The following is a 24,567-nucleotide window of genomic DNA, read 5'->3' as shown; positions in this document are numbered from 1 at the left end:
ACTGTTAAGTGTCTACAGCAGAGGGATTCAAGGGAGGTGCCAATCTCCCTTATAACAGCCTGTGCTGACAGCAAGAATCTTGTCCCACAAGAGTTAGAACTCCCTTGAGAAAACATTGATCCTTTCAAAAAAAATCTACCACCTCTCTTAAAGGCACCACCCCCTCAGTACCATGACAGAGAGAAATTGTCTAATGAGAGCTTTTCTGGAGATGAACTCAAACTATAGCACAGTCTACGCTCTCCTATGGAATAAACGGTCTTAAGAGGTAAGAGAAGCCATAAATTCTCAAAACTACAGTTTCAGTTCCCAGAATAGCACGATCAACTGGGACCAAATATCAAATATGTGAGCCTAGGGGAAATATTTCGCATTCAAAGCACCACGCTATTTGATCTTGCAGGACCTTCCAGTTCCACTGAGGAGGGTTCCTTTTTACAGCAGGACCATCCGGTTCCACTGAGGAGAGCTCCTTTTTACAGCAGGACCATCCGGTTCCACTGAGGAGAGCTCCTTTTTACAGCACATTACTATACTTTCAGCTTTATTCCAAGCACTTTCTGCAGCAGCCTTACACCGATGTCAGATTGCTGAACCAACCCTGGTAAACAACGACCTCTCATCTGTGTATCGCACCTTGAGACCGGTAAGCCTACTTGTCAGATTGAGAACACCAGTAACGGGACAGCAGAACTCTGTCTCCAGAGCAGAAAGCAACTAGGTCATGGAAAGCTGAACTGTCCCCATTTTACATTTGCTGACATTAGTTCACATTTAACAAATAGAGTTGGTTTCAGAGATTTATTAATGGCCGATACTTGAAATATATTGATTGAAAGTAGCTTGAGAATTTATCCGGATGGAAGACAAGAGTACAGGTTTCTTCCTGTGCCCATTTTAAAATTTACCACTGAATATCAAGAGCCTTTATAGAAACAGGGGGAATGGAATGGCACGTTTCACCAATGCGCTTTAATGTTGATGATAAGCGGGCATCAGAAAACAGTACCTAAAGTATACTTGGGCATGCTAAACATTTTGGATGAAAAGAAACTAGAAAGCCTTGGAAACTACCTTAGAATCCAAGAATCCAAGCCTCTCTAACCTCTTCTTGTTTCTCTCCTATCCCATCCTCCAAGCACAGAGAGAGGTTGGTTCCAAAGCTACTTCATGTGTCCTATGAAATTCTGGAAGAGAAGGAGGCTGGCCTTGAACTCACAACAGAAGAGATGTGGAGGGATGGAGGGAGACAAACAGGGAGAGGGGGAAGAAGAGATGAGAAAAAAATAGAGGAAAAGGAAAAGGGAAAGAGGAAAATGTAAAACCATATCTTTCATTAAACACTGGTAAATAAATGTTGAGTGACCAGGCAGGTCTAGTCTAGTCTTCAATCCTATTTATTGCCTCCCCAATAATTCCCTGTATTTCTAAATTGCCTAAAGTTGCTTATTTCCCTCTTGCCTGTCCTCTGGGTAAGATGAGCAGAAACCAAATAATAAAGAAGCAGAGCTGGGACCATCTAAATGGTTCCCAGCCTTCTCTGTATTGTCTCTCCATCGGTTCCAGTCCGTATCTGGAAAGAAACGTTGTGGTTCTCTGCCGTTGTGGTTTCCGGCAGCCTGCTCTGCATTGCTCTGGGACTTTCTGAGTGGGAATTTAGAGTTCCTGCTCTCGGCTTCACTTCTGGGAACATCACGAATGATGAGCCAGCTCTGGTGATCTACAGACTCTCATGGTTAGTGCTTTGTCTCTGCTGTCTGTTACAGTAAGCATGTTCGTCCTTTGACTGTGGCTGTTTTCCATTGATGTGGTAAAAATGCTGACCAAAACCAATGACTGACCTGGAGGAGAAATGGTTTTATTTGGCTTATAGCTTACAGTCCATCATGGAAGGAAGCCAGAGCAGGAACTCAAGGCAGGAGCCTGGAGGCAAAAACTGAAACAAAGGTCATGGATGAATGATGCTTATTGGCTTGCTCTACACAGTTCAATTGACTTCTTCTTTTCTTTTCTTCCAAGACAGGGTTTCTCTGTGTAACAGCCCTGAATGTCCTGATACTCACTCTGTAGCTCAGGCTGGCCTTGAACTCACAAAGATCCACCTGCCTCTGCCTCTCCAGTGCTGGGATTAAAGGCATATATCATCATCACCTGGCTCAACTGACTTTCTTATACCCCACATCACCTGCACAGGGTGGTTCTGCCCACAGGAAGCAGGGTCCTCTCACATCAATCATTAGTCAAGAAAGGCTCCCATTTTCTTGACCACAGGCCACTATGATGGAGAGCATTCCTCAATCAAGGTTTCCTCTTTTCAGGTGTCTCCAGTTTGTGTCAAGTTGTCAAAATTAGCCATCACACCCTTCCTATAGTGACTAACAGCTGCCCTTTGCTCCTTGTCACTTGTGAATCTAGACCCATTGGTTAAGTCACCCAATTGAGTAGCTCTGATGCTCTCTGTAATTCTCACAGAAAAGCAATTTCAGCTAGTGCTGTCCTCAAAACTCATTCTTTTTTCTTCTCTCTCTCTCTCTCTCTCTCTCTCTCTCTCTCTCTCTCTCTCTCTTTTTTCTTTTTTCTTTTTTCTTTTTTGAGACAGGGTTTCTCTGTGTAGCTTTGCGCCTTTCCTGGAGCTCACTCTGTAGACCAGGCTGGCCTCAAACTCATGGAGATCTGCCTGCCTCTGCCTCCCGAGTGCTGGGATTAAAGGCGTGCACCACCAACGCCCGGCCACAAGAGTGGATTTTATATGACTGATCCTCACTCACTCCAATTTTCCTGAGATTGATTGATTGATTCATTCATTCATTCATTTGAGACAGGGTCTCTGACTGACCTGAGCCTCACTATGTAGATCAGACCAGTCTTGAACTTACAAATAGACACTTGCCTCTGCTTCCCAAGTGATAAGATTACAGATGGGTACCACTGTACCAGTACACAGTTCATCATCATCATCCTCATCCTCATCATCATCAGTGTGCCCCTATAACATGTCCATCCCAAGATACAGGATCCTGTTCTCCCAACCAGTGAACTCACTTTAACTGCAGACAAGCCCTAAGGCTGAGTTTTAAATTACATTGTTAAGTCAGCCAAGCATATGATGATGAGGCTGGCAGGAGAAAAGATTCTTTCCCAGAGGACACTTGGAGATTTTAAGGAGTCTCTGTGTATTTTCACCTGGAAAATTGCATCTCTGAATTCCTTCTTTTCCTTTATCACTTTACACAAAGATGCTAGAAGCAACCATCCAGAAGTATTATATTCCATAGTTTTCTAGAAATGTTCAAGAAGTGTTATATGGAGTAATGAATGCATTCATCTTGTGAAATGCTTTCAACAGTTCACACCATGGCTTACCAGTTGTCTCCATAGTATCAGGAAAATCTACATGGACTGTAGGTGTAAATAAGAGAGCCAGCTCCAGATACTACAAGCCCACTAGGGAAAAAAAATATCCTTAAAATTCTGTTTCTCTAGAAATACTACTGATATCAAAGTCAGTATTAGACAGAGCTCTCTAGAAGAAATGAACTAGTAGGGTGTGTGTGTGTGTGTGTGTGTGTGTGTGTGTGTGTGTGTGTGTGTGTGTGTGTGCATTAAAGGGGGGTTTATTAGATTGAATTCCACAATAAGGACTGGGTAGTTCAAACATGGCCATTTGTGTACTAAGGAAGATGGGAACTCCAGAGCTTCTCGGTTCACAAAGCTGGATGCCTCAGTACCCCCAATCCAGCACTGAAGACCCAGAGCCTCCTGGACTGCTGCTGTTATTCCATCCAAGTCAAAAGTAGAAGAAGCTGGAGTCTGGAGTCATTAGAGGGTGGAGACAGCAATGAGACCAGTATGCACTCAGAAAGTTGAGAAGGCAGGCTGCGGCGACACCGCTGTTTCCTGGGGTCCCTTTAGATCTGGGTCTCCCACTGGAAAATAGCACACATGCAGGGGAGAATTTTATTCAGGAATTACTCCTCTCTGGACAAATATCATCACCAACTTGCCCAGAGATGTGTCTCCTAACTTGATTTTAACATGTGGTGGCTTGAGTCTACAGGTGTGAAACCTGTACAGTCATTATCTGAGTTTCCAACTAGAACATGTGTGATTGAGTTCAGACCTTAGTCCAGGAGCTGGGGAGAGAAAAGGGCTGCATCCGCATCTGGGATGGGTACAGTAGGGAAGCCCTTGCTGGTTCACAGAAGAATTGTATTAATTTTTGTTTCTGGTGAATGGGTACCTTTACATACCCAAGTAGTATGACCTCAAATCTTATGTACTAAAACGATCATGTTGATTTGACTATCAAGAGGTCAGTGGGGAGGGCCAAACTCTAACTTTAGGAGATATTATGATATTGATTCTTTAAGTCATGTAACTACATGAGATCACCAGGATAAGAAAGTGACAGAAATGGTCCCAGGGCTCTCAGATGGAAAACAACAACGTAAACAGAGACAGACCATTGAGATGGGAAGAAACCCAGTAATGTACAGAGTCTAGAAACAAAGTAAGGAACAGCATAAAGGAGAAGGGATCGCCAACCACAGCAGGAAATGGCAGAAATTCAAGCAGACTTGGAAGAACCTTTGACTTTATCAACATGGAAATGGTAAACTTTGGGGATCCAGAGCTTGTGAGATGGTTGGCGTGAAACCCACCTAAACTAGTGTTCAGGGAAGTGGGAGAATAATTCAAAATAGCAAGTATCTAACACTGTCTGAGACCCATAGTCAAGAAGCTCCCAGGTCCCGGGTATGAACCTACTATTACTTAGCTAAAGAAACATAATATCAAATTGCCCTCTAAATTTCTCTCCCCCGCCCCTGCCCCGACACCCATAGGTTAGTGCAGCTCTCAAACCTCATCAGAAACAGTTTCTTTGGACAGTGGACAGTGGTTAATGCAGAAACACACAACCAGTCAGAGTGCAGAGGACAAGTTTCTGTGGAGTGTTCAGCCACAAATAGGACATCTAGATTACCCCCATCCCACTTCCTGGCCTTGCAGTGAGCAATTCTGTGGGATGACACACTCCTGCAATGGTATACTGCTACATGCCCAAAGAAATGGGGACCAGGGTATCATGGGCAAAACCATCAAAACTGTAACGGAATAGTTTTATAAGTTCATTACCTTAGGAATGCACTAAAGGAACAGGGAGATCACACATCAAACAATCCCTGTGTTACTTGTCAATGATGCCAAGGAGCAAGAGTAGTGGCCTAGCAATTTGCATACACCTACAAGAGACGGAAAGTGCTTCTTTGAAGAGAAATGTGAAAACGTTCAAGGAAGAAAGCAAACGCTGAGTTAGTGCTGATCTATGGTAAATTGTTCTTAGTCTCTTATTGTACCTAATTTGGAAATTTGGTTAGTCACAAGAATGTATTTATATGAGGGGCTAAAGGCATGGCTCAGTGGTTAAAAGCACTGGCTGTTCATGGAAGAAGTGGATTCAGTCCCTAGCACCCACATGGCATTTTAGAAACTCCTGTAACTCCAGTTCCAGGGTATCCAATGTCTCATTCTGGTCTCCAAGGGATCTGCATGCATGTGTCACGCACCAACTCACACAGACACATGTACACTTATTCAAGAAAAAATATTTTTCAGAAAGGATATGTATATGAAAAAAGCATAGTATATTCCAGGGAACTTAGTACTATCCAGGTTCCAGAGCCCCTGGGGATCTTGTGAGAGAAGGAGACTCTAGGAATGTGTACACACAATGGAGGCCACATGTTGACTCAGGAGAAGGCAAACACTTCGAAACAAAGATGAGGGGCCAGAAACAGCCTGTCCCTCAAAATCCTCAGGAGGAGCCGACCTTGTCAGCTCTTTGATCTTGAGCATCCATCCTCCAGGGCCAGGATTGAGCAATTCTGTTAGATAACTCACACAGTCTGTGATGAGTCCTTCTAGCAACCCAAGAAGACAAGCAGATAGAGCTTCTATGTCAGCAGATGGGAACTCAGGTTATATTCTGGCCTCTCCCCAGTCGCCACCCCTCCAAAGCCTTAGTTGCAACAGAGAAGACAGTGTTGACTGTCCTCTACATTCACATACATTTATAGGGAGGGATGATTGTTTCAAGGCTGCCCTCAAAACAGGCACTGGATGACTTTTCAAAGTTTTGCTTCTACTGGGGCAGCATGGCAGCCGTTGGCAACATGGCTTCCTTAGCTCCCAAGGTTTCCATGGCCCCACTCCTTCTCGTCACCACACTACCCAAGTTCTCATAAGCAGTGGTGCCACAAAAACACACTCCATTAGTCATTGTGAATCATTTCTCTCCATCCTGCTGCCCTGGGGCGAGCATGAGCCTCACAGAGAAAGTGACATGGCACAAGAAATGCACTTCTGCTACCTAGAAGGAAAGTCACCAGCCTCATGAAACTTGCAACCAAGCCTCTCCAACCACAAACAGGGAGTGATGGTGTACTTCTCCATACTTGACCTTGTCGCTTGTAGGTGCCATGCTTATGTATACGTTTTGCTCTTCAGAAAAACAGATGGAAAAATTGTGCCTCTGGGGTGAGCAGGAAAGCGGGAGGCCTTGGGGGGAGTTCAGACACTTAGACAGAGCTGTAAGGTGGACTTGTGGGTTCAGAGGGAAAGCTGGGGAGAACAGTAGCCTCCCCTTATCCAGACAGGAAGTAACAGGATCCTACAACTGCTTATAGGAACCTCACTGGGTAAATGACATCCCGAAAAAGATCTTGGAAACATATAGCCAAATCTAGCAAACCAGAGCAAGGCTCAGATTGCCCCTTGCCAGGGAAGGAGATGTGTGGGTTCTCATGTCAGCTGAGCTCAGGAAAACATCAGCTACATTGGTGAGCCAGAGATTCTGAAGACAGATGTTCCCATCAAAGCACAGATCCTGGACAAGGTGGGGTCATTGTTCTTCAAAGACCAGAAGAGCGTTGGAGGTAGAGTGAAGGCATAATGACAAAGTCTAGGAAGATAGATAGGGAATTAGAGGGTAGAAATTAAAAGTGAATAAAAAACTAAAACAGAAAAGTCTTCTTAGCATAAAGGAGAGTCAAGAAGAAAGTGACAGCCCCTGCTGAAAGCTAGTCAACCCACCAGCACCACCATGGGAAACTATGGCTGCACCATACTGATGGGAGGTCCTCTGCCCACAATCCATCCAAGTCCAAATGTCTGGTCATGCAAACCCTATCCCCAGTAACAGCAATAGTCTATGCAAATGGTGTTGTGCACAATAGGCAGACAGCTTAAAGAAAAAGAAAATAGACAACATGGATAGAATGGAGATTGAGATATTTCTCGCCTTCGTCTTTTGAGGCTAGCAGGGCAAGGTAATCAACATCATTATCCAAAGTGCTTTGCATTTATCAGTGGATCGGGGTAGTGTTCCCTTTTTGCCTATGTCTTGCCTTTCTCTGGTCTCATTTTCTCTACCATCTGCTAAACGAATACTGGATAGACTTAATTTCGCTAGTCAGCACAATTATGGAATGTATTTATTGAGCAGTTGCTGAGCAGAGCTCTGAGCAAGCGCTTTATCCTGTCATGCAGAGGTGGTGTTAATGGAGTGGCACAAAAAATAACTCTGGATCCTCTCCAAACAGAACCTAGAGACACAGGTTATCCAGCTGTATTGGGGGAGGGGGCGTTGATGTGCCACAGGGGGGAAAAAACCCTTCTACCTATCATCATCTTCGTTTCCATTATCAAGAATCTTTTCAGATGTTCTGTTCAGCCCAGATGTGAAAACTCAAGCCCCTTGCTAAGAGTCCCTGGCCTCCATTCCTAGCTGAGAAAAAGGACATTACTGGCCTTTTCATCATCCTCTCTTAGCCAGCATGTCCCATGATCCTCACCCATCTTTGCTCCCTCCCCACTGAAAGAGAGATGTCTCTCCCTTTTCACACTTAGCTCCTCCACTTGTGTAACAGACTCGACCCCTCAAGTCTCCCAGATGGCAATGCGGTCTGTCTGACCTGTTAAAGGAATCCTTGTATTAGTGTCTATCTGCTTCCCACATGAGGTCTCTATGCATGGTCTAGTGCCGGTCCCCTGCCCACCATAACTAAAACTCTATCTGTCCTTCACTATCGTGTGACACTGTGACCTGCTCTGTACTTCCTTACTCGGCTTTTCGCAGAGGAACTATGCACCACGCAGCTGCCCTTTGGAGCCTTTGGTCAGATTATTGGTGGAAGAACTGAAAGAGTCACCCAAAAGAACAGAGCGTTTCCTACAGACTGGCTAACAAGACATTCTGTTCTCGGTTCTCCCCTGGTACCATTTGTCACGGTGACCACTTCCTCCCTGATGCTCCGTTCTCCGAGCCTCATTCCACTCCTGTTTCCATCACCTCCTCCCCTGTCCCCCCTGGTCGGTTTTCTTCTCATCTAGCTGGTGGCTCCCTGGGGCTTCCTCCTCGGTTCCTCCTGGAAATGGAAGAAGCCTTTTGCCAGGATCTGGGCCTGGTTCGTTCTTGAGGGTTCTCACAGATTCTCACAACTCCAACCACCAATAAACGTTGATGGTGTAGACCCATTTCAGGCGGACCTTCTCCCCTCCACTCTTCAACTTTTCCCACCAGCAAACTCATCCATGCTGCAAATGGCTCTGCATCCTCTGCCTCCTGCTTTCCTCATCTTGTTTAGCTGCCTCGCCGTCTCTCGCCAGGACGCTAACGGCAGCGTCCTAACGAGCCTCCACGTATATCCTCACCTCAGTGCAGTCAGTTTAGGTTCTTTCTCGGAAATCAGCAATCAGTGGCTCACCCAACCCCTAGAGAAATGCCCAGATTTGCTCCTTAAGACTCGTTACATGATTGGCACGGAGCCGAGTTTAGGGAAATGGTTTGCCTTCGCGGTGATTTTGTGTCTTTGGTCGTTCAGGTTACGTATGGGTGGAGTATGGTGTGCCCAGCTGCTACAGCAGAAGTGAATATCCAACCCTCCCCCCATCATTGTCAGCTCCATTCTCCAGGCCGAGTGGGAGTTTGGTCAGAGGAGAAAGCACCTTTCCCTGCTTCGCACAAGGGCAGAGTAAGGGCTGGGACTTCTCCAAATTTCTCCCTAAACACATCGCTCCCTTGATTTATCACCCAAACCCAATTTATTTTTTTTATCAACTATGCCTTGTGCATTAACAACTCAGTGCATATGTTTCTACTGGCTCTACCTAAAGAAATCTCTTATTCTCAAGTTGGAAAACCTTCTCATTCGCCAGTGCCTATGGGTCCCAGGCTCTGTACCTCTCTATTGTTTGGAATATTTCCTGCATGTTTATTCTTATGGTGCTGGAGATGGGATCCAGGGTCTCAATCATATTGTGTGTGCCCCACCATGAAGGTTCATTCCCAGGCCTGCAATCATCCCCCCTACTCCACCCCGTGTGCCACACCTTGGTTACACATTTCCTTCAGTTGGGCCTGCACTTTACATTTGAGATCTGTTTCTTCCATTTGCTTTGGGTGACCTGAAAGTAGGATGCAGTGTGCAGCCCACTGTTCAAACTCAGGATTGCAAAACACGGATTCGTAGCCAAGTTCTATCACTTGGAATATGGAAAAACGAATGATTCACAGGAAAGTCTAAAGAATAAGGATAATGAAGATCAAGTAATTGTTTTCTTTAAAAAAAAAAATAGCCCAGCTGTGAATTAAAATACTTTTCAGTAGCTACAAAATATTTTAACCTTCAGGCTCTAACATGCTTTAATGGAAGTTTTGTATTTGTTTGAGACTATACTCAAATCAGGCTGAAGATGAATCTAGAAGGAGCCAGACTAGAGAATGATTTAAATATATATATTTAAAGCAATGTAACACAACACAAGATAAGCAAGTCAGGGAAAAATAAAAATGACTTCTCATTTTCCTACTCCAATAATGTTACATTGTCATTATTTTGCTTTATAACCCTACAAATGTGAGCTCATATATAATGGATTTTATCCCCAAAAAATAATTATTTTATTTCGTATTTTTCCTATAGTACATCAGGAGCATTTTGCATGCATTCCCATGATGTAGCATGTTTTTCTTGAGCACTTTAAATTTAATGATGGTATATAGTATGACATTGCAATGATCGTACCCTCATTGTTTAGATATTTCCTGATTCACACTTCCCTACATATTCATATATTTCTGGGATCATCATCATTGTCATAACTAAATATTTGACACAATATTATAATTATGCCTCTATATCCATGAGAGATGTATTCAAGGATTCCCAGAAGCTATCAAATTACACCATGCTCAGGTCTTATACAACATAACCTAATAAATACATGCCTATAACCTATGCACATGATCCCACACACTTCAAATCATCTCCAGATTCTTACACTATTTAAGGAACTCAAATGATATGCAAACAGTTGTTTCTGTGGTGATTGGAGATTAATGACAAGAAATAGTCTGTAAGTGTTCAGTGCCAATGCATTTTCCATGAATACTTTTATACATAATTGGGACTGGAGAGATGGTTCAGCAGTTAAGAGAACTTGTTACTCTTGCAGAAGACCCAAGTTCACTTCCCAGCACCTACATGGTCATTCACAGCTGCCTGTAATTCCAGCTCTTGGGGGATCCCTAGCCCTCTTCTGGCCTTTGTGGGCATTGCATGTATGTGGCACATATACATACAGGCAAACACTTGTATACACAAAATAAAAATAAGTATTTTTGAAAAAATAAATAGCTAGGATACAGAGTATGGTGATGAACTTATTTAAGTCTAGAACTTGTGAGGGTGAGACAGGATGAGGCCAAACTTGAGGCCAGTCTGAGCTACACAACAGAATCCTATCTCAACAGGATATCATAAATGGTAAATTCTACAAATAAGACTGTTGGGTCAAAGGTTAGGTTAGTGATATCTATAAATACACTGGTTCCCATAATCATCACCCCAACCTCAACATTTCATTTGAGATCAATGCCTTGACAACGTACTATCCGTCACCGGCAGTTGCTGTCAGAACACAGAATGTCAACCATGGAAATAACCTGGAAGATCGTCTGTGCCCAGAGTCTCATACTTGCTGCCCTGGACCCAGCCCAGCCTCAGGTGTTTCCTTAAACTCTTCACATTATTCTGTGTAAACAGTCTCAAGAGCCAACAACATAGTCCATACACATCAGTCTAGAACTGGAGGAAACTACAGATTAGAGATGGTGACCAATGGAAGAACAAAAACTGGAATATGCACAAAAGATGAAGGAAAAGAATTAGGAATTTAGATGAAAACCAAGCTGTATTTGTTTACAGTTGATTATCAATGAGAAGACTGGATATTAACATTTAAAATTCTATTCTAACCATACAAACTCAGGACAAAAAAAATAAAGGAAAGGAAGAAAGAAAGCAAACTTTATTCCATGCTGAGAAGCAATAGGTCTCAGAAAATCAATTCATACCCATATATTCATTTTTTAAAATTGTATCTTTAAAAATATTTTTATTAGGAAGCTGCGTAAGGAAATCACAGATCCATACATGGACCCAGCATTCGGACAATTGAAAGGAAAGCGACCCCTGATGGTGCAGACCCAACAGCTGCTCCTCTATGAGAAAAAGAAAAAGATAACCCAGTTGCAAACCAAAATACTCTTTTGCGGGGAGGCGGGCACAAAGTCCTTTACCTGGTAGTGATAGCTACTGGGAGACAGGGGGTCTTTTCTTTAAGAGCATTGCCCCATGCCACAATCCAGCAGAAGGCTGTGTATCCGAGAATGTTTGGGCAGCACAAATGGGCTTGACTGGTGAATAAAAAAGAGGACACAAAGTTGGGTGGGTAGGGAGGGGATGGATCTGGGAAGAGTGGGAAGAGGTGATTATGATCAAAACACACTGTACAAAATTCTTAAAGAACTAATTAAAAATGCTGTCTTGTAACAACATTGTACACAATCTCTGGCTCTAAGACACTCTAGTGAATGGAAAGTTTGGTATTTATCAGAAATGACACTCATACCACATTAAAGAAAAAAATCAATAATCCAAGCTTGAGCACATACACAATACACATGTATGTTCCCTCACTGTGTGTTTGTGTGTGTATGTGTCTGTGTGTGATGCAGAGGAGTGTTGATAAGCTGAGGAGCTGAGGGATCAATATTTACAGTTGCATGTCTTCTAGAGAGCCGCTGAATTAGCAGTTGTGACCAATGATTGTTTTTTATTACCGCTTTACAAGAAAAAGTGATTTTCACACTTTTTTTTCTCAGAAGGGAAGTAAAAGCTTTTCACCTTGTTCTTTGAAGCTCTCAGGAGATGCACCCAATGTGGTTTTGAGAGTCTAACTGCCTGTCACTCAATCTACAATAGCATTGCCAGGTGTGAAAATGTGTAGTCATTTCTTTAGTCTTAGTGGATGGGTGGGGGATTCCGTAGGTGAGCTCTATAGCACAGGTTGTATCACCAAATGCTCTGAGTACAGAGAGAAGAAGCTGTAGATGACTCTCTCCATGAAGTGTCTCCTACTCCAGGCAATGAGGTAGTCTCATAACCGTCCTTTAAAGAGATATCTTTAAAGTCATTTGACTACTGTGTCGCCAGGCTGGGTTCTGAACTCAGGCTATTTATATTCTTCCTGATGTTGTGACAAGGTGTAGGAGTAATAATAGGCAGGGACATTTTGAGCACAGTAAGACATGGAGATTATGAACAAGCCAAGATGAGTGGATTTCCTAAACTTTGAGCAAGAATGTGAAGTTTAGGGAAAGAGCATTCAAGGATGGCATGGGGGACCCACATGATATTAAAGAATACTGAGTAGAAAAGCAGCCAAAGTCTAAGCTAGAAGCTCAAAGATGTGTAACTATTAGTGGGCTTAACAGAAAAAGTCTGGGATATTTATTTACTATTATGTAATGAGTGACTCTACCAGAAAGACATCCAGCCAGAAAATGAACTTGAAGACCCTACCATATAAGGATAAGGGATCGTTGGACGGTCTCTGAGGCTCTGACTTTGTTCATATTCCATTGAGTCATGGGAAGTATCTTCCTTTAAAGAGTTGAGAGGAGGGAGATAAGAACAGATACTGTCCAGTCAGGGGGCTACCTGAGGGGGAGTCCTCATAGAGGTTAAGGATAATGGCCAGGAAGTAAAGGCAGATGGGAACACAAGCCAAGAGCTGACCTGAGTTAATGTTCATTATGGAAGCCAAGAGGATATCACGAGCCAGGTCCACAACCTTCTGGGCATGCCCTCCTCCACATCTTTACTTGTATGGGTGCTATATCACCTGCTTGAAAGTTAAACCTCACTCCCATTCTTTCCTTGTCTCTTTCCCCAAAAGCATTTAAACCACCACTGCTTACACCACGGGCTCTAATGTTGGTTCCCCAAATCCCAATAATCCTGTGGTCTGAGGTGATCACACACTTGCTCCCCTTGAGTAGTAATAGGAACAAAGAAGTTAGAGGTGAGGTTCCTGTTCACTTCAGCCTCCTGGCATCAGCCATGTGACCATACTCAGGCCTGTGTCCCAGGTATGCTCAGCTCAACAGGGTCCTGTGTACTTAACTGGTGATTTAAGAACATGTAAATCATACATGGAGTTAAATGAGGGAACTTATATCTGGTTTCTAATGTTACTTGAGTGACCACAACTGTGCCAAGATATTATTTAACTTTATATTATGTTATGACTGGCAAAGGATTTATTTTAATTTCATAACATAATGAAACTAGATAGAAATAATTTTTGAAGTTATATTCAAAGAAACCAAGCCAGTGGGACAAGCAAATGACATTGACTGAAAATAAAATAAAATCAGAAATAAAATTATATTGCACATGCCCCAATCTGATCCAATAAGAATATCTCACGTCAACTTACAGTGGCATTAGAGAGTCCCTTAAGGGGAAGTTATTCCCTTCTGGTCAACGGCATGGGATCTGTCTGGCTTGATGGAGCCCTAACATTCTAAACTATACAAAACGTAAGAGTTAATGCAGTTGGGCCAGTCAACCATCTAGCTAAGGGGTCAGCCTTCGGGAAAGGGAATTCACATAAGTAGGGCCACGCTGAAGAGCTGGGAGAAATAACTATCCCTTTGATGAGATGGGTTTTTTTTTTTTTTATCTTTCCTTCCTACAAAGCCCACCCCAATGCAGTCACTACAGAGTTACTGTCAGCCTCTGTTAGGTGTGTTTGGCTCTCCAAGTGCTGAATTCAAAAGACATCTATTCCTTTTGCATTTTTTTCTGTCTCTTTCACATGCTGACGGAGTCCAAGTATGCTTTGTCTGACAGTTTGCCTAAAATTTCCAACTTTCCTTATTTGAAAGATAACATCAAATGCATGCATACAAGCCACAGGTTGATTTAAAATATTTCTATATCCTAAACATGATAAAGGATGAACCCCGCCCTTTCTCTTCTACCATGTGGCTGCTTGCTTATGAACCTCCGCCCCCTAACTCAAGAAGCGTGGCTGTCTCTCTCCCTCTTCTCCATCACCTCAGCCGCAAGGATTCACAGCTGGCCTGCCCTTTGAGTAGTCTTTCAAACTCTAGGACAGTTGTTCCCAAGCTCCCTCCTCAGTCCATTCTTAAATCATTTTATAATAAAAGCAAGACTAAGAATCCCGAGAGGGGGGACCTTAATTTCCCCAGTCACAAAACCTCCAGGATCCATGCAAAGTTGTGCTGTGGAGCAATGTGAACACACACACAAGTAAAGTATCTTAATAAGGTAATTAAGCACTTACCTGAGAACCCAGGAAACACTCAATAATCACACATAAACAACAACAACAACAAACAGAAACAGGAACAACTCAAACACTAAACAGGAAGTTGTCTGTGAGCAACTGTGTGTGCTGATGAATCCAGGTAGAATAAGCACCGGGCAGTGGAACAGGGGCATTAACCTGATTAAACCACGTGGAAGAAATGAAAGCAAAAGCCAATGAAGATAGAGACCAACTGAGAGCAAGACCATGAAATGCTTTCAGGATTGCTTTACATCTCAGTGTGGCGGTGAACTGGAAAGTCATACTACATGCCGAGTTTCTAGACAGTTGTCAGTGACTGAGGAAGCAAAAACCCAAGTCAATCACCAAATGGGATAGAAATCATGAAAGTAATTTGAGGATCTAGGTGCCTGGCTCCTACCTTGGTTTCAGTGTTTATACCTATAGGGAAGAACAGTGAGCAAGCAGCCTGTGTGGACACTTCCGTCGTCACAGCCCATAGGACAGAAAGCGTCAGGGCTGGAGAGATGCCTCAGAACTTATGAGGTTGTATTCTTTTCCGGAGGACCTGAGTTCGAATTCTACCACACGCAGAGCAGCTCACAACCATCTGCAAGTGGCTCACACCTGTGGCTCCAGATCTGACAACCCTAGCTTCAGTGGGCACAAACACACACACACACACACACACACACACACACACACACACACACACACACACGGCATATATTCACACAGACATACACATATACACATGATTAAAAATAAAATAAATCTTTTTTTAGGCAGAAACTTCATGACTCCTAATAAAGTAGCAACATATCTACAAGACATTTAGAAAGGTCAGTTTCACTTGCAAATGAAAGTGAAGTTACCAATAAAAACACATTAATCCCAGCACTCGGGAGGCAGAGCCAGGCAAATCTCTGTGAGTTTGAGGCCAGCCTAGTCTCCAAAGAGAGTTCCAGGAAAGGCGCAAAGCTACACAGAGAAACCCTGTCTCAAAAAACAAAACAAAAGAAAGAAAAAGAAAAGACATAAAACCACATACAGAAATATATGGAAAAGCATGAGCATACTGTAAACACAGAGGTGTGTGGAATATGTGGAGGAGGATAAGCTGGGCCTTACTGAAGCTGGGAGTGGGAAGTTCACAGGCCAGAGCCAGAAGTCAGGTGACCTGCTCTTTTTAACTCTCCACCTCAGTCACTTGAGACAGGGTGAACGTGGATCTAGGCTGATGGCCAGCACACCCTAGCAATTCTCCATTTCTGCACACACACACACACACACACACACACACACACACACACACACTCTACTGGGATTTCCAACAAGGACCTGGTTATACCTAGCCTTGTACATGGATGCGAGAGATTCAAATACCAGTCTTGATGCCTGTAAGATGAGCACTGTTACCCACAGAACCATCTCTCCAGCACCACACTTGTTTTCAACCTTTTGTCTTACTCCAGATGTGGGAAGCCAACCAGCACAGCTTAGTGCAAGTCTTCTGGCTAGGATTCTGGTCACGGCACCTTCACTCTGGGTTTCTGTGTTTCAGGGCATCAGAACTACAGTCATGCACTGCATGAGGGTGTTTCCGGAAAACATATCCCATACAGGTTGCAGATATCACATACAGTGAGAGGAACATTAGGCTATGCCATGCACGTTTATGGAAGGACATTCGATGAGGAACCCAAAGTCACAAAGTTCCTGGTGCTGTCCTCGGTACAGCAGCCCAAGGCACTGTCATGTTGCCACCCTTGGTGGTATGCAAACTTAGCAGTGATTTGGAGTTTCTGTTCTCACGTGGCTCCTCCTCACTCTACCCCCACACCATACTCACCAGCCCCATCTCATTCTAGCTTATACCAAAGTCAAGGTTCTTCAGAAAACTCTCTCTGTATTCCACGTCTTGCCTTCCTCACTCACTCTTTCTACATGATACAGAATTTATACCAAAAGAAAAATGACATAAAAGAAAATAAATAAGACTGAAGCTGGCATTTCGCTGGGGAAGGGGACATGTTTTATTTTGTTTCGTTTTGTTTTATTGTTGCTGCTGTTGTTGTTGTTGTATTACTTATTTCTCCATCAGGTTATTTTCCAATGTTCATGTCTTAATCATATTTGAAATCTTAGATATAAACCCAGGAGAGATGGCGGGAGGGATGGTCCAGCGCTTAAGAGCACATTCTGCTATTGCAGAGGACTTCAGTTTCTTTCCTGCACCCATGTTAGGCAGTCCACCACTGCTTGGAACCCCAGCCCCGGGAGACCTGATGTTCCTGGCCTCTGATGGCACCTGTATTCACATGTACATACTATACACAAACACATTAAAAGTAAAACATTGAAGCAGTTTATCAGTTTCACGTTAGGACATTAGAAACAAATCAGTTAATGCTACTAAAGATGTTTGCAGTCTAGTTCTGCAGTCAGATTTCAATCACCTGCAAACACAAATGTCATTAAGTAACATGGCGGGGGGTGGGGGGTTGGTATGGGAAGGAGAGGAGCGCCTGACTTTCAAAGGTTGGCCTTTCGTTAAGGAAAAGCAATTCCCAAGCAGCTTATCATAGACCTCACAGTGAAAGAGCCAACAGCGGCAGCTGCAGGGGGCTATTTCCTCACAGTAGGATACACACCTTGACTACACATTAGCCTTGTAGCCCCATTGAGTACAATCACTATATAAGCTTTCATGGGGCATCGCCAACCCTGTATTGGTAAGGGAAGGCCTACGTGCATGTGTCTACAGGTCTACAACCACACTCCACACAGCACATGCTGATGTTCTCCAAACTGCATATTCATGCACAAGACCCCCATGGGGAGAGTGCACCCGAAAGCTCATATCACCCTGACTCACCCTCATCTTCCACAAAAACTCCAGTGAACTCAAGGCTCAGGGTGACGGCTTCTCTGGGGTCTCAGCCTTTCCCCTGCAAGGTGTACCATTCTGTTTTCACATCAGTTAAGAGCTGGCTTAACCTTTCTTCTAGTCTCCTTTCCCCCACCTTCTACCTGAAGGAACATCCTAACCTTAGCCACCTGACTCACAGACCATGGTGGTAACACATTCAAAACAAACATTTTGTGAAGTGTTCCTAAGAAGGGCCTCTGTTGACATGCCTGGCAGAGATCTGGTGCCAACCGTGGCCTTCACTAAGCATGCTTGAATGTTCACAGTATCCTCTAGAAAATTCCTGTATGGGCCCTGCCACCCCAATCCCTCCCACCTCTCAGGTCTACAAGAGTTTCCTTTGACCTCTTCTAATGGTATCTTGTGGTATATTGTTTCTCTTCCACAATACTTTCTTATTGGTTTTATTTTGTTTGCCTATTTGGCAAAGGAAAACACCTTACTATGAGCCATGAAACCAAGGAAGTGAGAAAAAAATAAATAACAACCCTTTGTGTAGAAACCATGAGAAAGCAAACTCACCTTTGTGGTGTGTGAATTCACACATGCTCATGGTGGTAAGGTCAGGGCTTCCTGGCTAGAAGAAAAACCAAGGGGGCGGAACTGGACATCAGGCATGACAACAGATACTGTAATAGTTTGAGATCTTTGTCAAGAGGGTTGGCCCTGAGTTTTCAGGTTCTTGTGTCTCTTTATGATGAATTGTGGAGAGACACATGGAGAGAAATGGGAAAGGAGATAGGTAATTCACTAAAGGAAAGATACAGAGGTGTGCCACATCTCACCCTGGCTCCAAGGTGGTAAAGAGAAGCAAAGAGACAAATCAAGGAGGTCCCAGTGACTTTTTATAGCTATTAACATAGTACCTGCCCCCCCTGACTTCGTGTATTTGGGGCTTTTCTGATCATGCCCCCTTGAGTGAACGGAACACAGGCAGACTAAGAACAGCCAGTCTTCCCAGGGATCTGCCCTTCATGTGTAAACCTCTGGAATTTCCTCTTCTGTCGTTCACTAGTCTAATGCAATCCCAAAGCTCAGTGACTTGCAAAGCTGAGGCAGAAGGCAAAGAGTTTGAGTCTAGCCTGGGCTACACAGTGAGACTGTGGAGGGCTTGGCTCTAAATGAACTGTCTATATCACATGTCCTGCCTTAAGCTCAGGGAGCATCACAGAAGGGGACCAAAAGACTCTAAGAGCCAGAGGAATGTCGTTGTCTGCAGTGAAGCGGTATTGGCTGGACCTGACTGCACAGTTGTGCACATGAAGAACTCCCAGCTGCTGGCACTGATGCCCAAAATCCACACAATATCAAGGCAGACAGACTCTCAGCATGGCATATGAAGTCCCACCCCTAGCTAAGGGGCTAGTTAAAATGGATGGCTACTGGGAGAGGGAGAATCAGTTTTCTTCAAGGATGAAGGAGCTTTAGTAGATGTCTTACACCCACACTCATGCAGGTAACACTAAGTAGCCAAGTCAAGTTTATGTATCCTTCTTTTTGTTGGTTGAGAATGTTATGCACACATATTATGTATTTTGATCAAATCTGGCCCCCATTCTTTCAGTCCAAATCTTCCCATTTCCAGCACGCACCTCCTGAGATGATGCTGGAGGGCGCAGTGGACATGGGCACCAAACTCTTAAACCGTGGATGCTGAGTGTGCCACCTCAAACCTTCTGACCTTCCTCATGTGAAGATGGATAGCAAAGGATGATGGCGTCAGTGTTTCCTCTTGTCCCAGATTTTCAGAAGAGCTGAAGTTCAAGCTCAGCTCAGGCTCCATAAGATCCCATAAAAACTGATCCTACCCAACATTGACCTGACCAATGGCCATCACTACTCATCTGGGGAGATCAAGGGTTTTCCTCAGACCCTTCACCAGTGTTTAATTCACAACAGAACCTATCTCTTCCTCACCTAACCACGCCAAACAAGGAAGAGGGATCCCTAAAAGAAAATTTCCTAGAACTGAGTGCCAGGAAGAAAGAGGAACTGGGTAAGTCTGGCTTTGTGTCAGCTCAACTGATGGGTTTGTTGGACAAGCCCTGTGCCTCCAAAATAGAGAACAGTAAACTTCAAAAGAAGGGGGTTCTGGAGCATTGCCCAGGGGATGGGACATGGACACAGGCGACTGCTCACACCTGGGCATAACCTTTTTTGGTATCTAAAACGGAAGGAAAAGGATTCTGAGTGTGCTGGTGTATCTGAGAGTGGACCAATGCAGGAAGCAGGGTCAGGAACTCCGGGTACATAGAATGACGGGTGTGGACAGAGCTGTACACAGCATGCTACCACTAAAGCAAATGTTAGGGTTGGAACAGCAAGGCCAGAAACACTGGGGAAAGAAGAGACGATGGCTCACAGTTGGGTATGAGCTAGCTAACTAGCTGAGAGAAAGGACAGGCTCTGAGAAAGCAGCAAAGGCAGTCTCGGCAGGCTCAGGCTGCCCACTAGAGAGCCCTTGGCTCTAGCTAACTTCTCAGCTCTACTGGCTGGTATGTCTTTATACACAGAAGTTTATCTAATGAACCTAACGCTAACAGATTGAAGGGTGGGTAAAGATGGCTTCTAAGAAAACCTCTGCCTATCCCAGGAAGGATACCATCTCAGACTGTCTCAGAGGTGGGAAAGGGGAAAGAGAGATGGCTGACCAAGAATTATGAGCCAGATCCTATCAGCAGCTGGTTGCCATTGCCACAGCTCAGCCCACTCACTGTTCTGGATGGTGAACATTCCACTTCTGCCTTCTTGCCTGCTCAAAGTAACTTTTGACTACTTGCTCAGTCTACCTGTACCCTAAGGGAATTCTTCTCTTTGGGGGACACAAAAACCAAGATGGCTGCTGCAGTTAGAACTGGAGGTGTCTCCTCCTCTGTAACCATGGGGCCACCCACAGCATGTCAGCCTAAGCATAGACATATCTCTCCAAGAACCGCCTCTGCTAGAGTTCTGTGAAGATGACAATTCTTTGAAAGACATGAAGGTGTCACCAAAATCCACCTCGCATCCTTGACAATGAACTGGGGCAGCAGCTAAGAGTGCCCAAGAGATAGGGCTGACACCATGTGTAGTTGAGAACCCAGACTTCTTTCTGCTCTCCCATGGCTCTCCATGGAGAAGAAGAGAAGGAGAAAAAGGATTCAAGTATGTGAAACACCCCATCCACCTTCATTTCATGTACAGTGTCTCCGTGACAGCAGCTGGAAAGAGACAGCCCTGGATCAAATGACTGAAGTCTAAATATAGAGCAGAGTTGCAACCTCTGAACCCACATGCTCTTCCTCCTCCAAAAGTGGCTTCCAATCCACAAAACATAGATGAAATGTCACCAAGGGAACTTCTGCACATTGGGAAGGGGGTTGATACCAGGATTAAAGCTTGTTTGTAACTGGCTGCATCCAGGTCAATCCCTTAGCTACATTGTTGTTTTATTGTTGACTTTTTTTTCAACCTTGACTGCCTATACCTAGAAAAGTCTGCAGAAGAACTTATCCATCCAATCACTGCAGTTTAAAGCTGTGTGTTGTGTTGAGGGGATTTTGCACACCAAAAAGGCATGTAAAGTCAGTGTCAGTCAGCTGAGTGTGTGTGTCCCCTGCTTTCTGCCAAGTCAAGCTTATGTATTCTTCTTTTTATTGGTTAAGAATTTCATGCACACATATTATGCATTTTGATCAAATCTGGCCCGTATTCTCTCACCTCCAAATCATTCCCCAGGCCCCACAAATACTTTTCTATCCTAAATTCACATTCACGTGACCCTTCCTTTTAAAACCCACTAAGTCATCTTGCTGCTTCATGTATGTGCACAGGAGGAGGACTGTCTACTCCAGCATGGCCACAACAGTGGCCCCACAAGGGACACCTCCCAGAAAAAAATAGTCTCTCCCTCTCCCAGCAGCCATCAGTTGTTAATAGCTATTCAGCTAGGGGTGGGGCTTCGAAAGCTCCTCCTCATCTATGCTGGGATTTGGCTTGACCTTGTATGGGTTTTGCTCATCCACTCCCAGCCACTGTTTGTCAACAGCCGTGCTGTGCCTGTAAAGTACCACATCACTGTAAGTGTCCACCCCTCCAGCTCTGAAATCTTTCTGGCCCCTCTTCCATTATGATGCCTTGAACCTTGGAGAAGGGGGTGTGATGTAGATGTCTCATTTAAGGTCGAACATGCCACAATCTCTCATTCTCTATGTATCAACCAGTCGTGAGTTTCTGAAATTATCATCATCTGTTGCCGAAGTGGCTTCTCTAATGACGGTTGACTAATGTGCTAATCTATGGCTATAAAGTGGCATTATATCAGAGGGCAGCTTAATATCAGGATCATTTAGAAGTATAATAGTAGTATGCTCACCTCTAGGGGCCATGGTCTGCCCAGCCACATGCTATTGACCTGCTTAAGTGTACTGGGCATGAGTTCTGCCTTGTGGAGTGGGCCTTAAATCCATCCAGAAGGTGGGTGATTACCCCTGTAATATCCACTCCACTATTGCACCAGTGTGCATCTTGCTAGTCCACTCGTTAGTGTAGGTCATGGGTTTCACGGCTGGGTAAGACAAAGGATTAGTTTTCTACCCCAGGAGTGTGCAGACAAGGCACCTTCCAGTACCATGTAAGCCAGCCTAGTTCTAAACAGATTCTATTCCGAGAAAAGCACCAGGGTGCCCCCTGCAGGACAAAAAACAAACAACCCTGTGCACCCATGGAAGGGATGGGTTTGAAACCTACCAATTGCACCTCTGCTGGGGTTTTAAAGTCTAAGACGACATTAAAATTAAACTTGCACATGACCCCCAACCTGCTACAGAAAGGTTCCCAACATGGCGAGCAACCCACAAGAGGTGAAGGGGAGAGGTGGTCACAACTGTCCAAAGGACAAGTCAATATCTACCACTTACTATTCATTCTCAGCAATGCAGCAGCCTCAGCCCGAGGAAAGTCACCAAAAACCTGTTCCACAGGTGACCAGGAACCCCCAAACATGTGCTCACCCTATACCCATTTCATCAGGTGACAATTTTCCCAACAACAAGGGGGAAAATGACTCTAAATTACTTACTCTGCATCTTTGGAAATAAATGCTTTGGTGTAGTTAGTGTTGGGTGTAACAGAAGCCAACAGCTTGCCAGAAAACAGAATATGACCTATGGTGGCGGGTCTTTCCCACACTCTGCTGTTGCTTCATGGGCTGCGGAGTCAGGCCACCACCAGGCCCCTCTACCAAAACCACAGAGGTGCTGCTGGCCCTGACAGGTGGAGGCCACACTTGAGTCAGACACATCTGTGGCTACTGTTGTGTTTTTTAAGATGACAGGCATAAACATTCTATTGTTTCTCTCCCATGGTCATCTCCAGTCCCCTCACCTCCTCTCTGCCCACATGACTCAGTCTTGTCCCCTTTCATGTGGCGTTCTCAAGGTTGCTTTCACAGGTGCACACATCAGTGAGGCCTCCACAGCTCCTCTTCCATCCAGGTAGGAGAGACATCTAGTCAGTGGGTGTTAGAAGATGAGAGTGTCACTCAGAAGAGCCATTCGGGGGCATTTGCTGAAACATCAGTAACCAATTGTCTTAGTTAGAGTTTCTATTGATGTCAAGAGACACCATAACCACAGCATCTTTTATGAAGGAAAACATTTCATTGGGGATGGCTTACAGTTCAGAGGTTTAGTCCATTACCATCATGGTAGGAAACATGGTAGTGTGCAGGCAGACACTGTGCTGGAGAAGGATCTGAGAGTTCTACGTCCTGATTGGCAGGCACCAGAGAGAGACTGTCTAGCACACTGGGCATAGCTTTAGCATATAAGACCTCAAAGCCCACCACCACAGTGACTATTCCCCTTGATGACAAGGCCACAACTACTCCAACAAGGCCACACCTCCTAACAGTGCTACTCCCTACAAGCCAACCACTCAAACACCTGAATCTATGAGAGCTATTCCTATTCAAATCAGCACACTCATCACACAAGGATGTCTCCTCACCTCCAGAGTGTATGAACTGTGGCCTCTTAAACTGTGGGTGGAGCCACTGAATGTGGAGGCCTGAAAATGTGGCAGCAGGAAAAGTGTCTGAATGCACAGGGAACAAATTTCAGCCTCTGTTCTGGGCACGCAGCATGCATACTTTGTGAGGCGTATGCTGTGTCCACTCACAAGAGCCACAGACCCTGCCCAGAGCACCTCAGCTCCGACTGCAGTATTTTTAATGTGCACACAAAGTGTCTGCTCTTCCAGGAGCAAGATGGCCAAATTGCAAGAAACACAGTTTTAGTATTTCCCTCCTGCCATTCCCCAGCATGTATCAAATTAGTATCTCTTCAGAGTGTATTGTGTTAGAATATTTCATTTTCTAAAAATGCTGTTTGAGTGAGTGACTTGAGTTTTATTTAAAAAGAAAAAAATCAAATGAATTTGACTTGGGATTAAGACAGAATTTCCAAACTTTTCTGAAATGGCCGTAAATATTCTTTCCATTTCTTCTCTGTGTTTATGCAAAGCAAAGTCCTCAGTATTTTTTTTTATTATAAAACCAAGCTCTGAAGATGCCCACATCCTGTACCCTGCATGTCACTCAACCAAGACTTAATTCTTAACATAAAGAGAAACAAGTATATTCATCCCATTCATATGCAATTTTGTTTTCATCATTAGTAAATGATGAAATTATATGTATGTCAATGGAATTGTTTTTGCAATGACTTTTTTATGGTTTATTAGTAGTAAATTCTTGACTTAGGTAATTTGTTTATGTACATAAATACTTAGAGTAGGGTAAAATTTTCCCAAGCCTAAAAAGATCAGAGTAAGACAGTTGAAGAAACCCCATCTACAGCACATGACACTTCTCTTCAGTTTGGAGGGAGAAAGTGTAAGGTTCAACTTTAAAAATCCCCACTGTCCCTTTACAGAGGCAGAGTTTCCAGGAA

The 24,567-nt window shown here is 44.1% G+C and overlaps 1 long non-coding RNA gene across 1 annotated transcript in view; it reads left to right on the top strand.

The window, feature by feature from the left end:
* The first annotated feature begins 456 nt into the window (after positions 1-456).
* Positions 457-24,567, top strand: part of LOC118569357 — a 40,856-nt gene continuing 16,745 nt past the window's right edge. The window contains exon 1 of the long non-coding RNA XR_004943070.1: positions 457-646. This is a non-coding gene — a long non-coding RNA (uncharacterized LOC118569357). The remainder of the gene's footprint in view (positions 647-24,567) is intronic.

Source organism: Onychomys torridus, chromosome 18 (assembly GCF_903995425.1).
Source record: "Onychomys torridus chromosome 18, mOncTor1.1, whole genome shotgun sequence".
NCBI classification, from domain to species: Eukaryota; Metazoa; Chordata; class Mammalia; order Rodentia; family Cricetidae; genus Onychomys; species Onychomys torridus.
Note: the sequence above shows the minus strand (reverse complement) of the source record. Positions and strands in the feature narration are given on the sequence as shown.